This window comes from Stenella coeruleoalba (genome assembly GCF_951394435.1).
Source record: "Stenella coeruleoalba genome assembly, chromosome: X".
Lineage (NCBI taxonomy): Eukaryota > Metazoa > Chordata > Mammalia > Artiodactyla > Delphinidae > Stenella > Stenella coeruleoalba.
This window is the reverse complement of record NC_137152.1, coordinates 99224845-99244562: the sequence shown is the minus strand read 5'-3', so window position 1 is coordinate 99244562 and position 19718 is coordinate 99224845. Positions and strand designations below refer to the sequence as shown.

At 35.9% G+C, this 19718-nt stretch overlaps 1 long non-coding RNA gene across 1 annotated transcript in view; it reads left to right on the top strand.

Moving 5' to 3' along the window:
• LOC307180051 overlaps positions 1-18036 on the top strand; it is a 461286-nt gene extending 443250 nt beyond the window's left edge. Inside the window, exon 5 of the long non-coding RNA XR_013825654.1 lies at positions 17972-18036. This is a non-coding gene — a long non-coding RNA (uncharacterized lncRNA). The remainder of the gene's footprint in view (positions 1-17971) is intronic.
• The last annotated feature ends 1682 nt before the right edge of the window (positions 18037-19718 follow it).

The window sequence follows — 19718 nt, the reverse complement described above, 5'->3', positions numbered from 1 at the left end:
ATATTTGCTAAGCATGTACTGAACATTAGACACTATCTCAAGCATTTGGGCAATATCAGTAAAAAAAATAAAAGATCTCTCCCATTGTAGAGCTTAAATTACAGTGGAGGGAGAGAAACGATTGTAAAATATAGTAAAAAAGTCATATAATTATGGCTTTGTTATGAGGTTTTAAGTAATGTGGAAAAGGGAATATTTCAAAAGGAAGTAGAGTGGGATGATCAGAGGTGCTGGGAATGAGGAAGCATATTTTAATATTAGATATTTGTGAGGAGAACAAGTGAGAGTGATGAAAGGCTATGTTTTGGTTTGAGATTCCTAGCATACTCTAGATAGAATTCATGTAGAGGGCTTTTATCCCTCCTTAGACTTTTTCTTTCCATTGAAGTATAGCACAGATATACAAATAGTTAACACCATTTTAATCTCTCTCTTCTCTAAGGCAATTCTTACATCATATGCCTCTCTAGACAGGTCTAATTCTCAGCCCAGAAATCAAAAGTTAGAAATCTTATTTTAGTGCTTTATTTGTTCCTAATTCTAGGAATACCATGACCTTACTCAGGAATTCATTAGTTAGCATTTACTTATTTATAAGATATACTCCCACCTAAAACAAAAAGTCACACATGTGATCAGACAAATTGAAGGCTCAAAATTGACATCTATGTGGGTGGGGTAAGAAAGTTACCCATATTACAAAGTTAAGACAATTCTTAACAATAAAAATTCATGATGGGAGAAATGACATTTTCTTTTAACAAATGGACTGTATAAATATGGGTCATAAGAGATTTGGGATATATACCATTCTAGTCAAAATTACCTGACTTTACCCTTATATGGAAATGAAACTAGAAAAAGTAGTCATCAAAGTGATTATCTGAGGGAAAGAATTAACTAAGAAGCACTTCTCGAATGGCAGAGTAAGGTCCTCTGAAAAATTGCTCCTCAATAAGAGTAAAGCTAACACTGGCAAAAATTGTCAAAATCAACTTTTGCAGAAATCTTGTAAATTAACCAAAGGCTTGCGACAATCCAAGGGGCTTTTATTCAAGAAAAGTGGCTGAATCTCAGTGAGATTAGTGAGCTTTGAGGCATTTTTACTTGCCTATTACTCCCCCTGCCCCCACACTTTTCTCTTTAATCTGTAACAGCCCTGAAAACTAACACCCTTACAACTCTCAAAGCTGTGAAAATCAGAAGAGGGCAAAATGGATTTAGAACTTCTCCAGAGGCCCATTCTCAGAGAATTGCCACTATTTGACCTGTCTGGAAGATCCCAAAAAGCTCCATTCTCAAGGCTTGAGTTTCTTTGACCTGACTAAGATCCAACTCTGTGAACAGCCATAATGCATTTGCTGAAAACAATCAGTTGCAATTGTTTGACAACCTAACTGTTTGAGGTGTGATACCAGTTCGTCTAATGGAAAGCTGACCACAAAATTAAATGCAACAACTGGAGAATTCGATTTCTATAGGGGACTGTGAAAGGTTTCAACAGATTTCAGGGATTATTTAAAAGGCCATGCATATGATAAGGGCTGTGCATAAGGCTAAGAAAAATCTGAGAAGGTCCTAATTTCTCACCTCTGGCTGACCTTGAGGCTCTATACAAGCGTGAAGTAAAGGCTCAATCAGTTTTATAAATGGCTTGCCAGGCAATTAAGGTGTGTGCCACAACACTCAGAGCCCATTGGCAAAGACTGAGAAATCTATTAGCTCAAGGCACTTAAGGAAATCTCTGCCCAATCATTAGCTAACTTCCTAAGAGACTTCAGTGGCCACACATCGCAAAGAATACTTTGCAGAATTACTCAAAGAAAGTGACTAAATGCTAACAGCAACAACAACAAAAATCATAAAGAGCCATGTGGGGGATTTGATTTCCATAGTTGCTCTATTACATTATTTTAATTTTTCATTACAAAATTAGGAGATGAGAAGTAACAACTGACACTGCAGAAATACAAACGATCATGAGAGATTACTACAAGCAACTATATGCCAATAAAATGGACAATCTGGACAAGTTCTTAGAAAAGCGCAACCTTCCAAGACTGAAGCAGGAGGAAATAGAAAATATAAACAGACAAATCACAAGCACTGAAACTGAAACTGTGATTAAAAATCTTGCAACAGGGCTTCCCTGGTGGCGCAGTGGTTGAGAGTCTGCCTGCCGATGCAGGGGACACGGGTTCGTGCCCCAGTCTGGGAAAATCCCACATGCTGCAGAATGGCTGGGCCTGTGAGCCATGGCCGCTGAGCCTGCACGTCTGGAACCTGTGCTCCACAATGGGAGAGGCCACAACAGTGAGAGGCCCACATACCGCAAAAAATAAAATAAAAAAATAAACATCTTCCAACAAACAAAAGCCAAGGACCAGATGGCTTCACAGGTGAATTCTATCAAACATTTAGAGAAGAGCTAACACCTATCCTTCTCAAACTTTTCCAAAATATAGCAGAAGGAGGAACACTCCCAAACTCATTCTACGAGGCCACCATCACTCGGATACCAAAACCAGACAAGGATGTCACAAAAAAACGAAAACTACAGGCCAATATCACTGATGAACATAGATGCAAAAATCCTCAACAAAATACTAGCAAACAGAATCCAACAGCACATTAAAAGGATCATACACCATGATCAAATGGGGTTTATCCCAGGAATGCAAGGATTCTTCAATATACGCAAATCAATCACCGTAATACACCATATTAACAAATTGAAGGAAAAAAACCATATGATCATCTCAACAGATACAGAGAAAGCTTTCGACAAAATTCAACACCCATTTATGAAAAACCCTGCAGAAAGTAGGCATAGAGGGAACTTTCCTCAACATAATAAAGGCCATATATGACAAACCCACAGCCAACATCATCCTCAATGGTGAAAAACTGAAAGCATTTCCACTAAGACCAGGAACAAGACGAGGTTGCCCACTCTCACCACTCTTATTCAACATAGTTTTGGAAGTTTTAGCCACAGCAATCAGAGAAGAAAAAGAAATAAAAGGAATCCAAATCAGAAAAGAAAAAGTAAAACAGTCACTGTTTGCAGATGACATGATACTATACATAGAGAATCCTAAAGATGCTACCAGAAAACTACTAGGACTAATCAATGAATTTGGTATAGTAGCAGGATACAAAATTAATGAACAGAAATCTCTTGCGTTCCCATACACTAATGATGAAAAATGTGAAAGAGAAATTAAGGAAACACTCCCATTTACGATTGCAACAAAAATAATAAAATACCTAGGGATAAACCTACCTAAGGAGACAAAAGACCTGTATGCAGAAAACTGCAAGAAACTGATGAAAGAAATTAAACGTGGTACAAACAGATGGAGCGATATACCATGTTCTTGGATTGGAAGAATCGACATTGTGAAAATGACTCTACTACCCAAAGCAATCTATAGATTCAATGCAATCCCTATCAAACTACCACTGGCATTTTTCACAGAATTAGAACAAAAAAATTTCACAATCTGTATGGAAACACAAAAGACCCCAAATAGCCAAAGCAATCTTGAGAAAGAAAAACAGAGCTGGAGGAGTAAGGCACCCTGACTTCAGACTATACCATAGAGCTACAGTCATCAAGACGGTATGGTTCTGGCAAAAAAAACAGAAAGAGAGATCAATGGAACAGGATAGAAAGCCCAGAGATAAACCCACGCACATATGGTCACCTTATTTTTGATAAAGGAGGCAAGAATATACAATGGAGAAAAGACAGCCTCTTCAATAAGTGGTGCTGGGAATACTGGACAGCTACATGTAAAAGAATGAAATTAGAATACTCCCTAACACCGTACACAAAAGTAAACTCAAAATGGATTAAGGCCCTAAATGTAAGGCCAGATACTATCAAACTCTTAGAGGAAAACGTAGGCAGAACACTCTATGACATAAATCACAGCAAGATCCTTTTTGACCCACCTCCTAGGGAAATGGAAATAAAAAGAAAAGGGACCGAATGAAACATAAAAGCTTTCATGCAGCAAAGGAAACCATAAAAAAAGATGAAAAGACAACCCTTAGAATCAAAGGAAATATTTGCAAATTAAGCAACTGACAAAGGATTAATCTCCAAAATATACAGGCAGCTTATGCAACTCAATATCAAAAAAGCAAACAACCCAATCCAAAAATCGGCAGAAGACCTAAATAGACATTTCTCCAAAGAAGCTATACATATTGCCAACAAACACATGAAAGGATGCTCAACATCACTAATCATTAGAGAAAAGCAAATCAAAACTACAATGAAGTATCACCTCACACTGGTCAGAATGGCCATCAAAATATCTACAAACCATAAATGCTGGAGATGTTGTGGAGAAAATGGAACCCTCTTGCACTGTTCGTGGGATAATAAATTGATACAGCCACTATGGAGAACAGTATGGAAGTTCCTCAAAAGTCTAAAAATAGAACTACCATACGACCCAGCAATCCCACTACCGGGCATATACCCTGAGAAAACCATATTTCAAAAAGAGTCATGTACCACAATGTTCATTGCAGCTCTATTTACAATAGCCAGGACATGGAAGCAACCTAAATGTCCACTGACAGTTGAATGGATAAAGAAGATGTGGCACATATATATAATGGAATATTACTCAGCCATAAAAAGAAACAAAATTGAGTTATTTGTAGTGAGGTGGATGGACCTAGAGACTGTCATACAGAGTGAAGTAAGTCAGAAAGTGAAAAACAAATACCATATGCTCACACATACATACGGAATCTAAAAGAAAAAAAGTGTCTCTTAAGAACCTAGGGGCAGGACAGGAATAAAGATGCAGTTGTAGAGAATGGACCTGAGGACACGGGGAGGGGGAAGGGTTAGTGGGGATGAAGTGAGAGAGTGGCATGGACATATATACACTACCAAATGTAAAATAGATAGCTACTGGGAAGCAGCTGCATAGCACAGGGAGATCAACTCAGTGCTTTGTGTCCACCTAGAGGAGTGGGATAGGGAGGGTGGGAGGGAGACGCATGAGGGAGGGGATATGGGGATATATGTATACATATCGCTGATTCACTTGTTATAAAGCGGAAACTAACACACCATTGTAAAGCAATTATACTCCAATAACGATGTTTAAAAAAATTAAAAATAAATTATGAGATGTACCAAGAAATAGAAAAGTGTTGTCCATACACAGGAAAAAAAGCAATCAGTAAATATTGTCCCTGAGGAAGCTCACTTACAAAAACAATAAATCAACTATTATATATATAATTCAAATAATTAAATGAAACCATATTTAAAGAATTACAAGAACGTATGGAAATATGTTATCAAATAAATAATATCACTGAAGAGAAATTTTTAAGAATCAAATACAAATTCTGAATTTTAAAACAGTATTAACTAAAATGAAAAATTCATAAGAGGGGCTCCATAATAGATTTAAGCAGGCAGAAGAATTGGTGAACTTTAATATAGATCAGTTCAGTTTATCCTGTCTGGGGAAGAACAAAAACAAAGAAGAACAAAAAAAATGAACAAAGCCTTAGATATTTATGAAACACAACGAAGCATAGCAACATAGACACAATGGGAATCCACTAGATGATAGAGAAAGGGGCATGTTACACAATGAATTGTGTTACCCCGAAAGGATATGTTGAAGTCCTAATCCTCAGCACCTCATAATGTGACCTTAGTTAGAGATAGTATCTTTGTAGAAGTAATGAAATTAAAATTAGGGTGGGCCCTAGTTTTACTTGACTGGTGTCCTTTTAAAATGGGGAAATTTGGACATAGAGACACAGAGAGGATTATGTGAAGAGACACGGGGAATTCTGTGTGAATTCAGAGGTAGAGAATGGAATTATGCTGCCATGAACCATGAAATATCTGAGGCTACCAGAATCTGGAAGAGACAAGGAAGAATCCTTGTCCTACAGCTTTCATAGCATGACCCTGCTGACACCTTGATTTCAGACGTTTAGCCTCCAAAACTGTGAGGCATTAAATTTCTTTTGAGGCATTAAATTTCTATTGAAGCACTAAATTTCTATTCTATTTTATTTTAAGCTACCCAATTTAAATTTTAAGCTACCCAAATTAAATTTCTATTCTATTATATTCTATTTTAAGCTACCCAATCTGTGGTACTTTGTTACTACAGTCCTAGGGAAGTAATACAGAGCACAAAGATTATTTGTAGAAATAATGTCTGAAATTTCTCAGATGTGCTGAGAGACATGAATCTACACATCAAAGAATCTGAATAAATTCCAAGAATTACAATTCAAAGAGATCCACACCTAGACACATCATAAAGTGTCAAAAGCCAAAAACAAAAAAAAGAATATTGAAAGCAGCAAGAAAGTAGTGATTCATCACGCATAGGGGATCCTCAATAAAATTAACAACTGACTTCTCATTAGAAACTATGGAGGCCAAAAATCACTGGGATGACATACTAAAACCACTGAAATAAAAAAGTATGTCAACCAAGAATTCTGTATCCAAATAAGTATACTTCAAAAGTGAAAGAGAAAATATATTCTCAGATCAACAAAGAATGAATTTGCTTTTAGTAGATCTGCCCTATAAGAATTATTGAAGGGAAGCCTTCAGAGTGAAAATAAAGGACACTAGAAATAACTCAAATTCACTCAAAGAAATAAAGACCACTGGTAAAGGTAACTATTGATACATAGGTGAATATGAAATGTATTATTACTTGTAATTCTTTCCTTATTCTGATTTAAAAGATAACTGCATAAAGCAAAAATTATAAAAGTGTTTTGATGGGCTTATAATATAAAAAGATGTCATTTGTATGACTATAATAGCACAAGGATTGGGGAAGGAAGATTGCTAAATTGGAGCAATTATTTGTATGCAATTGAAATAAAATTGGTATTAATCTGATGTAAATATGTTAATTGTAATTCTTAGAGCAACCACTATGAAGATGAATTGGAAAACAATAAAGGAAACAAGAATGGAATGAAAATGGTATAGAAAGAAAATATATTTAACACAAAAAAGACAGTTATAGATTAATAGAAAAACAAAAAAGCCTCAGACATATATAAAAGAAGTAAATAGCAGATATAAATGCTAGCATAGCAGTTATTAAATTCTCTTTTCACTCTCCCTTCTTCCTCCCTCTCTTCTTCACACACACTCACAGACACATTTACATACACAAAATGGGAGTGCCATTATTTTATTTATAAACAAGGAAGGGTATAGGAAAGAATAATGTATGAAGCTTAGTTACAAGGTTAAAATCAGAACATTATATTCTGACTGGTGAATTGGTGATATCAGTAATGAATAGAGACTTCATTTAAGACTGTGTTACATTTTTCTTTTATCATAGAGATAATTTTAATTTACTTAAACAGGCTTGATTTGAGCCCCATAAATGTACCAGATCAATCCCATCTCTTTAAAGGAGGTCTCATAGGAACAGATTCTGAATTATAGTTTACAATTTATGTAAAATGCACCTTATTTCTCAAAATTCAGCTGCAAGGTGTAGTCAGAGCACACTCAGTTTAATTTGGGGTGTGGGTAAGTTTTTGTAGAGGCATTATGGATTCACAGATTACTACCCATTCTAATGAATCTCTCATTTCAGTGCAAAGTGTTGCTCTTCATGGCTAATGAAGTGGAAAGCTGAGACTATTTGTGGCAGAATAGCATTCTCCAATTTATCTCAGGGGGAAAAGCCATTTTTTGCTAATCTTGAAAATGTTTCCCATGAAGTGACAGCAATTAGGGATATTTTTGGCTAGTGTAATAAGCAAGTAAACCAATCCATAAAACTAGGCTGTGGTATGAACATGTAGGTCAATCTTTCCAGTTGATTTTGATTAACCCTGTCATCAAAGACATAGAAATCACACTTTCCATCAAAGTCATGGTTATTCTGTGCCACTCAAATTATACTGAATAAAAGAGACCTTTTGTGTGATTTCATTGTGGATTTAGAGGAACCCAAAGGAGACACTTCTGAGATATTACCACAGTTGACTAGATTTTACTTTAGAATAAAACATATATGTCACCTAGAACTTAAGATCACATAAGCATGTTCTCTTAGTCACGGTGTCAACAACAGTCTGGTCATATGGAACTCTATCAATGAATCCATAGATATCCAGGCCTGAAGATAAAGTAGTCTGAATTATTCTCATGATATTATTATTAGCACCATTATCAATAAGCAAGGAACACAACTTCTGCCTATGTCCTTGAAACATGTAATACTCAACTTTGTCTATACACACACACACACACACACACACACACACACACACACACACAGAGCAATGGAGGGTATGCCCAAAGGACATAGGAGCCACCTGAAAGAGTGTCCAATGGCCAAACTATCATAAAGTAAATATTGGGTAAAAATTAAAATAAGCATCAGATTATAAGTCAAGGTATAAAATAAATGTCTATACAGATGTAAATAAATGATTTAAGAAGTAAGTAAATGATTTAAGAAGTAAACAAATGGAGACAATAGACAAATCTGTGCAGAAGAATTCCAAATAATTTATGTAGATACTGTGCTCTCAAGGAAGTGGACTTTAACTCCCCACCCCTTGAACGTCACTTAGTGATTTGCTTTCAAAGAGTAGAGTATGGAAAGCAGGGGAAAAGAGTAACTTTACAGTGGAGGATATGACAAACACTACCTCAGCCAGATGATGAAGGTTAACCTGAAGATAGCATGTACTCTTGATATTATTTGGTGAGAATGGCACTTTAACTTCTGTGGTCTTTTCCTCAAAAGCCCATGCTTCAAAATCTTGTAAGTTCCTTCTCTTTCTGACAATTCGAACAGTATTTTTTTAATGTTTGTGTAGCAACACCATCTTGTTCAGCAGTTGACATTGTCAGCTTTTTTAGATTTTAACCATTCTAGTAGGTATGTAGTGATACCCCACTGTTGTTTTAATTTGCAATTCTCTAATAACAAATGATATTGAGCTTCTTTTCATATGCTTATATGCCATCTATATACTTTGATGAACTGTCTGTTAAGATCTTTCGGCCACTTTTAGTTTGTTATATTAATAGTTTTTGTACATTTTAGATACAAATCCTTCATCTGATATGTGATTTGTAAATAATTTCTCCCAGTTGGTAACTTTTCTTTCTCTTGTCAGTGTCTGGCAGATAAAAAGGTTTAATTTAAATACAGTTAAACTTATTTTTTTCTGTATTCTTATTTCTATATTGTTTTTGTTGTACCTAAAACTCATCACCAACCTGAACATCACAAAGATTTTCTCCTATATTTTCTCCTAGAAATTTTATAGCTTTGCATTTTATCAATACATTTATGTGTATGATCCATTTTGAGTGAGTTATTGTGGAAGATGTAACCTTTGTATCTAGTTTTATTTATTTATGATTAAATATCATATTAGCTGTAGGGTTTTTGTAGATGTACTTTATCAGGTTGAGGAAATTTTTTCTGTAGTTTATTCAGAGTTAGTTTTTGTAGAGCTTTGCCATGAATTCCCATATTATTTTGAAATAAATCTAAGATATTATATTATTGAATCTATACAAAGTAATAACTTTAACAATCATAACCATAACATAACCCATTATCATACCTAAAATTAACAATAATTTCTTAGTATCATCAAATATACAGGCAATTTTCAAATTTCAAATTGTCTTATAAATATCATGTTTTTGACAGTTTGTTTAAATTAGGATCTGAATGAATCCTCACATTGTGATTACATGATATACCTTTTAAGCCTCTTAATTTCTGATTTTTCCCTAATAATTCTTCCAATTTCCTTTAAAATTTAAGAAACCAATTTATTTGTCCTATAGATCTTTCACTTTCTGAATTTTGTTAATTTTATCCCCATGGCAACATTTAGGTTTTAATCAGTTCCGTATTTCATGTAAATTGTACTAGATCTCAAAACGATCAGATTCAGATTAATTTTTTTGAAGATTATTTTAAGAGGTGTTTGTGTTTGCGACCAGAAGGCAAATAATCTGTCTTTTTGAATTGTTAGCAGATCAATGACTAGACCCATTCATTCATTAAGAGTTGCAATATGGTGATTTTCTAATTCTATCATTCCTTCTTTATTCCATAACTTGAATACTACTCTAAAGATAAAATTTCCTTCACCCATATTATTGTCACCCACAGAAATAAGTCAGACCTCTAACCCCAAAATTTGTTTAGATGACAAGACTGATGATGCCACAGATATACTTAGAGGGTATGAAAGGTTATTTCTCACATAAGGCTTTCTGGGGAGAACATAGTATGTTATGCTCCCAAGAAGAACTAAGCATTGATTGATGGGCAGAAAAGGAGTTTGGCTTGGGGTTTTATTGTAGTTAGAGGGTGGGGCTGGTATGTGGGTTCTTGCACATGGACAGAGGTTTGTGTGGTTTGAACGTCTCACTGGCACAAAAGGAGGGAGCCCCCATGGTTTTTTTTATCAACTTACCCAGATATGGTACCGAAAGGAAAGGGAGGGGTAGGGATTAAAAGATGTGTGGGGTTACATGATATTCTGGGGAGGGTTTTTTCCTACTCTGGTCATGTTTACATGTAAAGGTTTCTTCAAAGAGTCTCGCATCAGTATTATCATGGTTAGGGCCTCCTCCATGGCAAACGTTGATTTAAAATTTTATTTATTTGTTTGTTTATTATTGAATACAGTAGAATTTTTTTAGAGCAGTTTAAGATTCACAGAAAAACTGAGTAGAAGGTACAGAGATTTCCAGTATATCCCCTTCCCCCACATTTGCATAACCTCTCTCATTGTCAACATACCCTACCAAAGTGTGGCACACTAGTTAGAATTGATGAACCTACATTGATACATCATTATCACTCAGAGTCCATAATTTACATTAGGGTCTACTCTTAGTGTTGTACATTCTATAGGTTTGGACAATGGCATTTATTCCCCATTAGAATATCAAACAGAACAGTTTCATTGCTCTTAAAATCCTCTGCTCTCTTGACTTTTCATACTTCCCTCCCCTCTAATCCCTGGCAGCCACTGATCTTTTTACTGTCTCCATAGTTTTGCTTTTTCTATAATGTCATATAGTTGGAATCATACAGTATATAAGCTTTTCAGATTGACTTCTTTCACTTAGTAATATGCATTTAATTTTCCTCCATGTCTTCTCAAGGCTGAATAGCTCATTTATTTTTAGCGCTGGATAATATTCCATTGTCTAGATATATCACATTTATGTATCCATTAGCCTACTAAGGGACATGTAGTTTGCTTCCAAGTTTTGGCAATTATGAATAAACCTGCTATAAATATCCAGGTGTGTTGACATGTTTTCGATTCCTTGGGTTAAATACCAGAGAGAATGATTGCTAGATCATGTGGTAAGAGTATGTTTAGTTTTATAAGAAACTCCCTAACTGCCTTCCAAAGTGAGTACCAGTTTAAATTTCCATCAGCAATGAATGAGAGTTCCTGTTGCTCCCAATCTTCATGAGCATTTTCTGTTGTCAGTTTTCTGGCATTGTAGCCATTTTGATAGGTGTGTAGTGGCATCTCGTTGTTTTAATTTGCATTTCCCTTTTGACATATGATGTAGAGCATCTTTTCGTATGGTTGTCGTCTGTATATCTTATTTGGGGAGGTGTCTGTCAAGGCCTTTGGCTCATTATTTAATCAGGTTGTTCATTTTCTTATTGTTGAGTTTTTAATACTGTATACTTTGGATAACAGTCCTTTATCAGCTATGTCTTTGCAAATATTTTATCCAGCCTGTGCATTCACTTTTCATTCTCTTGACATTGTCTTCGGCAGGGCATAGATTTTTAATTTTAACTAAGTGCAACTTAATCAATTATTTATTTTATGGATTGTTTACTGGGGGGTTATACTAAAGAAGTCATTAAAAAACTAAGGTCATCTTGATTTATTTTCTAGGGGTTTCATAATTTGGGGTTTTACATTTAGGTATATAATCAATTTGAGTTCATTTTTATGAGAGGTTTAAGGTCTGTGTCAGACCCTTTTTTTTGCATATGGATATCCAGTTTTTTCAGCACCATTTATTGAAAAAAAAGAAAAAGAAAAACTATTTTTGCTCCATTGTATTGCCTTTGATCCTTTGTCAAAGATCAGTTGACTATACTTATGGGGGTCTATTTCTTGGCTCTCTGTTCTGTTCCACTGATCTATTTTTCTATTCTCTCACCAGTACTACATGGTCTTGAATATTGTAGCTTTATAGTAAGTCTTGAAGTTGGGTAGTGTCAGTACACCAACTTTGTTTTTCTCTTTGAAAATTATGTTGATTATTCTGGAGCTTTTGTCTTTCCATATAAACTTTAGAATTCATTTGTTGATATCCACAAAATAACTTGCTTGGATTTGGGTTGGGCTTGCATTGAATGTATAGATTAAGTTGGGAAGAAATGACATCTTTACAATATTGAGTCTTCCTATCCATGAACATGGAATATCTCTCCATTTATTTTGTTCTTTGATTTCATTTATAAGAGTTTTGTTGTTTTCCTCATATAGTTCTTGCACATATTTTGTTAGATTTACACCTATTTTAATTTTTTTGTGATAATGTAAATGGTATTGTGTTCTTAATTTCAAATTTCACTTGTTCATTGCTCCTATATAGGAAAGTGTCTTAGTCCATAGAACTGCTGTAACAAGATACCACAGAGTTGTTGGCTTATAAAAAACAGAAATTCATTTATCATAGCTCTGGATACTGGAAGTCTAACATCAGGGTGCAAGCATGGTCGTGTGAGGGACCTCTTCTGGGTTGCAAAGTTCTTGTTGTAGCCTTACATGGCAGAAGAGACAAGCAAGCTCTCTGGAGCCTCAGTTTCAAGGCACTAATCCCACTGATGAAGGCTCTGTTTTTATGACCTAATCACCTCCAAAAGGCCCCACCTCCTAATACCTTAGGGGTTAGAATTTGAATTTGTGAGTTTTGGGAGAACACCAACATTCAGACAATAGCTGAAAGTGATTAACTTTTGTATATTACCCTTGTATTCTGTAACCTTGCTATAATTGCTTATTAGTTTCAGGATTTTTTTTTTTTTTTTTTTGCAGTATGTGGGCCTCTCACTGTTGTGGCCTCTCCCGTTGCGGAGCACAGGCTCCGGACGCGCAGGCTCAGCAGCCATGGCTCATGGGCCCAGCCGCTCTGCGGCATGTGGGATCTTCCTGGACCGGGGCACGAACCCATGTCCCCTGCATCGGCAGGCGGACTCTCAACCACTGCGCCACCAGGGAAGCCCAGTTTCAGGATTTTTTGTCAATTCTTTAGAATTTTCTACATAAAGAATCATGTCACCTCTAAAGACAGTATTATTTCTTCTTTCCCAATTTGTATACCTTTTGTTTTTTCTTCTTGTCTTATTGTATTAGCTGGGACTTCCAGTATGATGTTGAAAAGAAGTGGTGAGAGGAGACATTCTTGCCTTTTTCCTGATATTAGTGGGAAAGAAAAAAAGAGTTTCTCACCATTGTGTTCTGAAAGCAAATATTGCCATGATTTCTATTCTTTTATGTTTGTTAAGGTTTGTTTTGTGGCCCAGAATGTGTTATGTCTTGGTGAATATTCCATTGAGCTTGAGAAGAACAAGCTATTGCTGTTGGATGAAGTAGCCTACAGATGTCAGTTAGATCCAGTTGATTGATGGTACTGTTGAGTTCAACTATGGCCTTACTGATTTTCTTCCTGATGGATCTCTCCTTTTCTGATAGAGAGGTGCTGAAGTCTCCAAATGTAATAGTGGATTCATTTATTTCTCCTTGTAGTTCAATCAGTGTTTGCCTCCTATATTTAGATTCTCTGTTTTTAAGTGCATATATGTTAAAGATTATTTACATCATCTTGGGGAATTGATCCCTTTATCATTATGCAATGCCTCTCTTTATCCCTGAAATTTTCCTTGCTCTGAAGTCTGCTCTGTCTCCCATTAATATAGCTACTTCTGCTTTCTTTTGATTAGTGCCATCATGGTATATTTTTATCTATTTAATTTTACTCTGTATGTATCTTTATATTTAAAGTGGGTTTCTTGTAGACATCATATAATTGGGTCTTATTTTTTACCCATTCTAATGGTCACTTTGATTTCAGTGGTTTATTTAGACCATTGAAGTTAAATGTGATTATTTCCATATTTGGGTTAATATCTACCATAATTGTTACTTTTCTCTATTTGTTGATCTTGTTCTTTGTTCCTATTTTTGTCTTACACTCTTTTTCTGCTTTCTGTGGTTTTAACTAAGCATTTTATATTAATCCATTTTTCCCCTTTCTTAATATATCATTTGTAGTTTTTTGTTTTTTACTTACTTTAGAAGATTGTCTTTTCACTCTTTTGATTATTTCCTTTACTGTGCAGAAGCTTTTTAGCTTGATGCAATCCCACTTGTCTATTTTTGCCTTTATCGCCTGTGTATTTGGGGTTATGTTCAAGAAAATCATTGCCCAGACCAATGTCAAAAAGCTTTTCCCCCTATGTTTTCTTTTATTCGTTTTATGGTTTCAGGTCTTAAGTTTAAGTCTTTAATCCATTTGAGTTGATTTTTGTGTATGATGTGAGATTATGGTCCAGTTTCACAATTCTCCATGTGGTTATCCAGTTTTCCCAGCACCATTTATTGAACAGACTATCCTTTGCCCAAGAATACAATTGTGTACTCTTGCCCCATCTAGTCAAAGATCAGTTGCCCATAAATGAGTGGGTTTATTTTTGGGCTCTAAATTCTGTTCCGTTGGTCTATATGGGGGTTTTGTTGCCTTTTTTTTTTTTTTTTTTTTGACAGAGACATATTGTTTTGGTTACTGCAGCTTTATATTTTAAAATCAGGAAATGTGATGCCTTCTGTTTTGCTCTTCTTGGTCAAGATTGCTTTGGCTATTTGTGGTCTTCTGTAGTTACATATGAATTTTAGGATTGTTTTTTCTATTTATGTAAAAAATGCCATTGTGACTTTGATGGGGATTGCATAAGAATATGTAGATTGCTTTGAGTAGTATGGCATCTTAACAATATTAATTCTTCTAATCCACGAACATGGGATATTTTTCTTTCCTTTTTTATCTTCTTTAATTTCTTTCATCTATGTTTTATACTTTTCAGTGTACAGATATTTCACCTCCTTGGATAAATTTATTCCTATTTTGTTGTTTTGATGCTGTTGTAAATGGTCTGTTACCAAGGACACCTATCAGTTTAGTTTTCATCATGGCTTCTGCTGGGTCCTTGGGTGAGTGTCTGGGTAGGCATGACTGCCTCTGAACCATAGTAGAATAGGGCTGGAGCCAGGTCATGGGGCTGCTTAGGGACCACAGTCTGTCTGAGGTCAGCAGGGCTGTTATTGGGGGTGCCTAAGGGTATGGCTTCTGTCAGGTCCCTTGGTCTGGTCCTTGGCTGGGCAAGACTGCCTTAGGACAGTGGTAGAATAGAGCTGGAGCCAGGGACTGCTGGCTGGAGCCATGGGACTGCTTCGGGCATCACATTTGAATCCAAGGTGGGCAGGCTTGTTACCAGGGCCTGGTTCCTCCCATGTCCCTTGGTGGAAGGAGATGGTGGCAGGACCATGGACAAGTTGTACTGGATCTGAGACTGCAGAGTGGATGGAGTTGCTTCTGGTCTGCAGCTGGAAGCATGGTTGGTGAGCCTACCACTGTCGCACAGGCCTGCCTTCTCAAAGAAGCCCTCCTCAGTCTTGGGTTCTACTGGGGTTTTACAACCTCCTACCTGGATCCCAAAGCTCCCACACAGGGACTTTTGTCCATGGGTGACTGTTGAGTATTTCTTTCTGTGGGACGATGTGGACTGGGGATCTCCTCTTCCACCATCTTGCTCACCTCACTCAGTTCTTTCCCTCTTGATTTGCAATGCCTTTACCGCTTATGCCAATAATACTTAGTCCATTTGGGCTGCTATAACAAAATACCATAGACTGGATGGCTTATAAACAACCAATGTTTATTTCTCATAGTTCTGGAGACTGGGAAGTCCAAGATCAAGGTGCCAGCAGATATGATGTCTGGTGAGAGCTTGCTTCCTTGTTCAAAGACAGCCATCTTCTCTCTGTGTCCTCATATAACAGAAGAGGCAAGGGAGTTCTCTGGGGTTTATTATAAAGGCAATAATGCCTTTTATGAGGGCTCTACCCTCATGATTTAATTAACTCCCAAAGGCCCCACTGCCTTATACCATTACGTTGGGCATTAGGTTTCAGGATATGAATTTGGGGGATGGGGTGGACACAAACCTTCAGTCTATAGCAACCACACTGAGTTAATTATTCTAATTTTATAATAGTTTTTAAAAGCCTATCAAGCTCGTTCTTTCTCTTCAAAGAATATTTTTTAACACATTGAACATCCACAGAATTTGCAAATAAATTTATGAAGCCCACAAAATATTCTCCTGGGATTTTGATTGAGATTGGCATTGACATTGTATCTAGAGATTTTTGTTATTATTTACATCCCAATCTATAAATATGGTATAACACTCAATTTATTTAGGTTTATCTTAATATCTCTCAATAAAGTTTTTTCTAATTTTATCCATAAAAGCCTTACATAGCCTTTAGGAGGTTTATTCCTAGGTATTAAAATTTACTGTAGCATCAAAATATCTATCTCTTAAAATTTTCATTTTCCAGTGAGTTTTGCTGGGATATAGAAAACAACTGATTTTTAGATACTGATTTTAAATCAAGCAATCTTGATAAACACTTATTAATTCTAGTATTTATCTCTAGATTCTTTTATAGTTCCTATGTAAGCAATTATCAATTGCTAATAATGACAGTTTTACTTATTTCTTTTATCAATCCTTACCATTTTATTTTTCCTGCTTTATTCTGTTGGCTAAGGACTAGCAGTAAAATGCAGAATAGAAAAGGTGATTATTTGGACTTTATAGAACTATATCTAAAATAGAGAAAGGTTTGTTTTTTGTGGAGAAATCATGTATCATCTGTAGTCACAAGAAAAAAAAACATATATATATATTTTTTCTGCTTGGCAAACCTAGCTTCATGTGACAGCTGCTACTGTCTGACCAGTGATAATAAAATCTGTTGTATATCCCTTCTCCTGCCATCTATTTTTGTGCTCCTTTGGATATGTTAGGGAAGGAGAAAAAGCAGCTTTGCAGGAGGACATATGTTCACTAAACTGTGGCCAATCAATTTGGATAATCTCTAGTGTGAATTTTCACCCTAGGCAGACAAGTTTTTCACCACAAACCAAGCTCTGCTTTCTGTAGAAATAAACCAGTATTCTCAGAGTTTACAGAAGTCTAGTATACATTTCTAACTTTTAAGCAGCAAAAGATTAGTTTAATATGGGCAATACTGCATGTAAGTAATATTAAATGTTATGATTAGGTTATTTATTGGCTACTTATATATATGTGTGTGTGTGTGTGTGTGTGTGTATACACACACACACACACACACACACACACACACACACACATATAAGCAATAGCCTAACAATCAACTGGTTAAAAAGCATACAAAATGTGTTCGACGACTAAGCAGTTTTTTTTCCCGAATGACAAAACATAGTTTTGTTTTTCCTAACTAAAATTTAAAAAGATTTTTTTTTTAAGTATGGTAAATCTGTTCAGATGAAGTAGTTGGGAAGAAGCATTGTTAAGTTTTGAAGAAGACATGGGGAATAAAGCTTATGTTTTCAAATTGTTTTCTTCTTTTTGCCCTCCCCTCTTGACTATTCCTTGTTTACCCTAATGGCTCCCCTCCTTCTGCGATGAGGGAACCTTCATGTGGGAACATGTTTACTATTGCAGTGATGGTAAATTACCTGCATAAGAAAGTTTGCCACCCCCTCCTGTATCCATATCACATACAAATTAATCATGATAGCCTTTCCTAATGAACAGTGATACAGCTGAAGATTATTTTTCAGCATGGAACTCCAGGTGGTCAATCAATTGAATCTGCATTGGATATGGAATGTATGTATGATGGCATAAAACAACATAACTCTTGGAGTTGAGATACCTTTTTGGCCATAAGGTAAGAACTTGCTGTTTCTTCCATATAGGTCTGACCTGTTGCCTCTAGGACATTATGCCTAAAAAATACAAACTATTAATTTTTAACCACTAGAATCCTGAGGTCAGTAAATTCAAATTATACTAATGATCATATATACCCAACTGCATTACATATGTTTTGGAAAAAGGTGAAATACAGAAGCTTTCTAAATTTTTAGGGAAACTAATGTAATTTCGGTGTATATTAGTTTTTATCACAATGCTTTTATAGATTGTTAACAATTCTCAGTGAAAGATTTCCAGGGGATATTAGGATAATAAGTGAACAGAATTTTCTATGTGTTCATCTTCTGTGCAGCTGGAAGCAGGTGTCTCACTTTCTGATTCAGCGCTAAGTGGGGCAGGAGGAGGGACTGGAAAAAACTTTAGTCCTCGGGCTTCAAAGAAATTTCTAATGGCTGCAATGAGTAATAGAGAAAACCATAATTATTTCTGAATACTTTGCCTTTAAGATGATGTTTTGGTAAATAATTAGCCTGTAATGGCCTTGATAATTTCTGACATCTGTTACCTCAAATCTGCTGATTTTACTTTTTAAAATAGCAAAGAGTATTCTTGAAACGTTGCAAAATTGAATGCAGAGATACTTCAAGTACTGATTTGGAAAGAGACTTGATATATCTTTCCCAGTATTTTATTTCTAAATTTATTTTACTTATTTATTTTTGGCTGTGTTGAGTCTTCGTTGCTGCGTGCGGGCTTTCTCTAGTTGTGGCAAGCAGGGGCTACTCTTCCTTGCGGTGCACAGGCTTCTCATTGTGGTGGCTTCTCTTGTTGTGGAGCACGGGCTCTAGGCGTACAGATTCTTAACCACTGTGCCACCAGAGAAACCCTCTTTCCCAGTATTTTAAAATGCAATGATCTACCATAATCAGAAAAAGGAACCAAACTGCAATATGCAGAGGATAGCAATTGTGTATAAAATATCTTCATTGTATTTCATATTTAAGAGAGAATATATAACATGGTGCCTGCCAAAGATTGTGGGAAGAAAAATTATCACATCAGAGAGTTCTCTATTGTAAGAACTTAGCTACTAAGTTAACTAATCATTGAAACCCATGCTTCTCATCTATAGGAAAGAAACGTGAATTTTTATTTATTTATTTATTTATTTATTTATTTATTTATTTATTTATGGTTGCATTGGGTCTCCGTTGCTGTGTACAGGCTTTCTCCAGTTGCAGCAAGCGGGGGCTACTCGTCGTTGTGGTGTGTGGGCTTCTCATTGCGGTGGTTTCTCTTGTTGCCGAGCACAGGCTCTAGGTGCACGGACTTCAGTAGTTGTGGCATGCAGGTTCTAGAGTGCAGGCTCAGTAGTTGTGGCACACTGGCTTAGTTGCTCCACAGCATGTGGGATTTTCCCGGACCGGGGTACCAACCCATGTCCCCTGCATTACCAGGCAGATTCTTAACCACTGTGCCACCAGTGGTTAAGAATTTTTTTTATTTTTAAATTGAGAGTCTTCATGGGAAATATCATGAATTTTAGAGACTGGTTAACTAAAATTCTGAAACCAAGCTTTTTCAAAAGATTGGCTGCTATGCATTTTAATTGTGAATGAGTTTACTGCACACAACACTGGTTTAGTACTA